The sequence below is a fragment of the Apis dorsata genome, unplaced genomic scaffold, assembly GCF_000469605.1.
Source record: "Apis dorsata unplaced genomic scaffold, Apis dorsata 1.3 scaffold_58, whole genome shotgun sequence".
In the NCBI taxonomy this organism is placed as follows: Eukaryota; Metazoa; Arthropoda; class Insecta; order Hymenoptera; family Apidae; genus Apis; species Apis dorsata.
In genome coordinates this window covers 448,024-453,241 of record NW_006263358.1, presented here as the reverse complement: position 1 = coordinate 453,241, position 5,218 = coordinate 448,024, and the positions used below count along the sequence as shown (strand labels likewise).

At 43.7% G+C, this 5,218-nt stretch overlaps 1 protein-coding gene and 1 long non-coding RNA gene across 3 annotated transcripts in view; one reads left to right on the top strand and one right to left on the bottom strand.

The window, feature by feature from the left end:
* LOC102674289 overlaps nucleotides 1-5,218 on the top strand; it is an 89,846-nt gene that overhangs the window by 31,894 nt on the left and 52,734 nt on the right. The gene's annotated exons all lie outside the window — the stretch shown is intronic.
* On the bottom strand, nucleotides 2,120-2,865 carry LOC102674112. Its single transcript, XR_420833.2, has 2 exons — nucleotides 2,734-2,865; nucleotides 2,120-2,659 (listed from the first exon to the last, which is right to left on the bottom strand). It is a non-coding gene; the product is annotated as an uncharacterized LOC102674112 (long non-coding RNA).

Sequence of the window (5,218 nt, the reverse complement as noted above, 5' to 3'; positions counted from 1 at the left end):
AGAGAGAGAGAGAGAGAGAGAGAGAGAGAAAGGGAAGGAAAATTCTGAAAGCTTGTATTTTGTAAAACTACCAAAGGTTTTATAACCGATATGAAAACTTGCATCGTAAAGATGGCGGATAAAAATATCGAGACTGAAACTCTCTACCAGTTGGTTCCGTTAACCAGTAAAGATTCTCGCCACTTTTCGAAATTCTAAACTACCAATCTTTTATCTCTCGTCGTAAATTTTCCACTCGTCAATATCTCCAAACGTTCTCTAAACTTTTTCTTGAATAATCTCAACTAATACGATTTTTCTTATTTGCAATACCGAGAATATTCGTGATAACAACATCGTATAATCCAACTGTATCCTGCCTCTGTTTCGTGCCACAAAGAAATTTTATCCAACCCCAATTCTCTTCTTCAATTCTCGTCTTCGCCACGAAGCCGAAACTAACCGTCCCTCAACCGATCCCGGCGAAAAAACACATGGGTAAACGATGAGAAACAATCGAGCAGATCCAACCTTCCCTTTCTCCGTTGAATTATGAAACAATCCCGTGCAAAAGGGAATCGTGCAACTCGACAGTTAAGGGAACCCAATATAAATTTCGATCAGGGTCGTCGACCACGTGCTCCACGTGGAAGAAGGCACGCGCGCAACGGAGCTGTAACGATCAATTTTCGAAACTCGCTCGATTTCGTAGGCCAATTTCGATTCAAACAGGTTGTCCAAGCGGGCGTCCCCTTTACCGCGACGATTTACGCGAGCAAAGACCTGCTCCCTCTCTTTTCTCCCCCTCCTCCCTCTCTCCCTTACCGGTGTGGCGTAATTAATACACCAGACCATGACAAATAGTCGTTTCCGCAATAACGGCCAACCGATAAATATAGCGGTCGCGATTAGGAGAGCTGGCAAGCACGAAAACGACGTAGACGCCGTGGTGGCGGACCCCCGTGTATTACATTGGCGTGCTCGTGACAATCGATCAAAATGGGAGACGGAGGGAGAGAGGGCCACAAAGACACGGACGGTGTTTCCTTCGTGGCTAATATCTACGCGATTTCGTATCCGTACACGTCGCCGGTTGGATCGTTCGTGCCACCTGGATTCTCGTCTGGACGGGAAGCCGGTTGTTATCTCAATTTTCCATTTCGCTCGTGCAACTCTTGCTCTTCCCCCTTCCCAACGATTAATTACAACGAAGCGACGATTTCCGTTTCCACCAACACAGAATTTTCCTTCCCTCCTATTTCGCCCATAATCCCGCGCCAATTTTTCTATTTGATCGGTCGATTAGCCGCGCGGCAAGTCGCGAAACTGCTGCCGCTGAAAGCGGTAATCAACGATTCCACGGTGGTCAGCAGTTTCGCCAGAGAAGATAAAAATCTTCTTCGTCCCGAAACGGGGAATCGGGGCGACGGAGATGGTTGTAGAAGTTTGCAAGATCGATCCGAAGTGTGTGCGGTTAGGTGACAACGTGCAGCGAGGGATGATCGCGCCGAGGAGAGGAGAGGAATCGAGTATAGAAAGGAAGCAGGAAATTTATGGCAACCGATCATGGCAAATGATCATGATCATTTCATCGGGAGATGGTCGCGCGACGGCTATAATTCCGTCTGCTTGATTCATTTCGCCCGTAGACAATCGTTAGGATTAAGGGTCGTTTGGCGCCCCTTGCGCTCGTCGTCGATATCATTCCGCTTCATTCGAATACCGATCCGTTATTTCGAAACCTTCTCTTTGGAAACCGGTATCAAAGCCTCGGTACGAAACCTCTTCACAGCCATCGGTTTTTCAACCAGCGTTTTTCGTTCATCCAAGCGCTTTGATTTTTTCCCCTATCATATGTTCTCTCGTTTTCTTTTTCATCTCTCTCTCTCTCTTTTTCTTTTTCTTTTTTTTTTTTTTTTTTAAAGAGGGTGATAGACTGTTTGATCAAAGATCGGGCAAAAGTGTATAATGGAAAAGTCACAGTCGATATCCAACTGTTTCTAGATTAGCACGAAAGGGTGGGAAAGTTAATCAAGGAGTTGTTTTTTTCCTCGTCGAAAACCTCGGTTCGGATACCCATTTCGCGGATGAAAATCGACATCTGATATCGAATGCAAGTTTTTTTAAATAAAGTATCGGGAAATAAAGTATGTACGTGGAAGAGGAACGAAACGAGTGGTCATTCTAAGTTTCGAAAGCGTCGATATGTTTGATGAAATCCCAATCTTGATGGTATTATATCGATGCTTCAATAAAGTCGTAGTTGGTCGTCTATTTCGAACCGCTTTTTCCTTTTTTTTTCCCCCGCCGTAAACGCTATCCTATCGCACCTGTGCTCGACCATGAATTTTTCACCAATTCGAATATCGCGGCTACGTTTTTTTTCTCCTCTATCTTTCTCTCTCTCTCTCGTTTAAACGGAGATTGAAAGCATTTTCAGACACGCTTTTGGGATAATTTGCGCTTTCCAAAGTTAATCGGATTCACGGCCCCTATTCACTCTGTTTTTTTTTTTGTTCAATCTCGTTGACATATCTACTATCTCTTTCCCATTGATTTATTTTTAATCGAACGTCAAATTGAATTACGGCGATGGCAAGTCGAATAAAAAGTCGAGAGTCGTTCGAAAATTGAGGCTGGCAAAAACTCACTTGAACCGCGGGACGAGTGTTCACGATCGCTGCAAGTAGTTACTTTCATTACTACATCTCCCTTCCACCTCCCTTCTTCGAGTTATTCTCGATCAATATTTACCCATGTTCAGTCGCGAAATTTCAAAGGTAAAGAAGCTCCCTCGAAATGGTTCCCGATTTGTTGATCTTGCGTTCCTGGATGGATGACCGGAAATCGGCCCTTGTTCCCCTGTTTATTGCAAAACCCACTGAGTTTCCTGCCTCGAGAGCGGCTCTATAGCATCTCCCCTTCTCCCCCTGGCGAGAACGCGTTCGCCTGAAATTCAAAAAGACAGTATCAGATTTTAACCAGGTCGTGATCGAACCTCGATTCGTCCTATATTCGAAATATCGAATGCGAATGCGAGCAAACACTCTAGCTTCCACGCTAGAAAATCACGATACCGTCCGTATATTTCCGCCAACTTATTTCACGATCAGCGTGTTTTCGACTTTACGTCTTCATTTCCATTCCGGAGGACGGAACGGGGGAGTCAACAATCGAAGGAGACAGGCGCGAGTTGATCGATCGATAGTCGGACGCGTTTTATATATATATATTCGCGAATAACTTGAGGGGATACTCTTTGCAATTTTTTCTTTTTTGCAAAAAGAAATCCATTCCCTACGCGCGGAGAATTACAAAACAATTTCAATTCGTGGCGGAACGGAATAAGATGATACGATAAAGTTTGTGGCTATCGATCGATGAATCCATTTTTGTCACCTCTTTGCACCGATATCGATCTATCGTAAATTCCTTCTCCGTTCCAAGGATTAAAGCTGCACGATCGATTCAGTTCCACGGACAAACCGCTATATATCGTTCCTTATCCCTGATCTGTCACTGTCTTCATCCCCCTTCTCGAACCCTAAATCCCCCTTGGAGCCACGCTAATGTACTCGAAACGAGAAAGAAAGAATAGGAAGAATAGGAAGAAGAAGAAGAAGAGGAGAGGAGAAACGAATCCGACACGGTCGAACACGCGCCTACCTCGAGCCGAAACTTGATTTGTGATTTGTTGACCCGGCAGACAGGCCAAACAACGGTGTCATGATGGATCGGCGTGAAAAAGGGAGCCTTATCGGTCGGTCAGATCGATTACGCCTAGTACAAGGATCTGCTCTACCTGTTCCTCCCTCTCATTCCCTTTTTCCGCTTCGCTTTCCGCCGCATAAATTGAACAACCGCGCGAATTCCTGCCGGTTCCGCGGTTATTTATGAAGAGAGGGAGAGAGAAAGAGGGGAGAGCGCACTCGTAAATATGATTAATTTTCGTTCCTCGTTCGAAAAACCAGCTGCACCACGGGAGATAATCAGCTAACGGATATACACCTCGTTTCTGCGCGAAATATGTTGGACGCAATTGAATGCTCGTCACGAACGGCCGTTATCGACGGCTTCTCTTCCATTCCCCTCGAATTTCATTCCATTTTCTTCTCTCCAACGGACGGACGAACGAACGAACGAACGAACGAATTCAACGCGGCACCCGATGTAATTACGTTGTGTGTTTTTAATTTTGTTTTCGGATAATTTAACGTGGGAAAAAATTTCAACGATCGTGGACAGTGGAGGTGGAAAGAGGAAGGGAGAAAGAGAGAAAGAGAAAAAGAGAGAGAGAAAGTTTTTAAAATTTTTGTGGGAATTTTTGTAATATCGTTGCAGATTTTTCTGCTTTTTTCTCCTCCCTCCCTCCCTCCTTCCTTCCTTTTTTTCCCCGTTCATTTTCGTTCATACGTTGTTTTCTCAAATTAACCGGTTTTTGATACAAGCACGTTTCGTTAAAACGTCCAACGACTCGACTAGAGGAAACTACTATTGACCAGTTCGAATTTCCAGTTTTCCAAATGAAATTGGACATGGGAAAGTTTCACTTCGAAACTGGACGGAATTGAAAACTTGAAAATTGCCTATATTTTCGACGTCCTCCGTGTCCACTATTTTTCCTCTGGACAAACCGCCAATACATATACATATATTTATACGATTGGAATAAAATGCCATTGGAAACGAATATCTTTGAATTTTTCATCAATGGAGTCACCTGCCTTCTATCGTTTATTCACTGTCACCGCCACGAATTAAACGCCACGAAATATGTTCGAAGGAATGTTCAATAAATAATTCCCTTTTCGATTTATCGTATTAACTTCGTAGAGACTTTCCATGAATCATATCCCATATATATATATATACAATCATACGTACATGGACTTTTCCAAAATCGTATTCTTTCTAGAAAAATATCAATTTTCTTACGATACGAAAAAAAAAAAAAAAAAAAAGAAAGAGAAACGTAGAATGACGATCGACGCGAAAATCTGGATTGATACAATTCCATTTCACGGTAGAGTGATAACAGAAGCATAGCTGCGCGATTGGTTAGCAAGATATTCGAGGGTCGACCGTTTCCCGTGCGTTATTTCCGCAATTTCGTTCCGAGGTGGGGTAATACGGCCACAGGTTGACGTCACGCCGGCTTAAACGGCTTTGAAGCGGCCAATCGAGCGCAATTTTCAAAATTTTCCACCGCGTATCGAAAAAGTTACCGAATCTCGTTCAA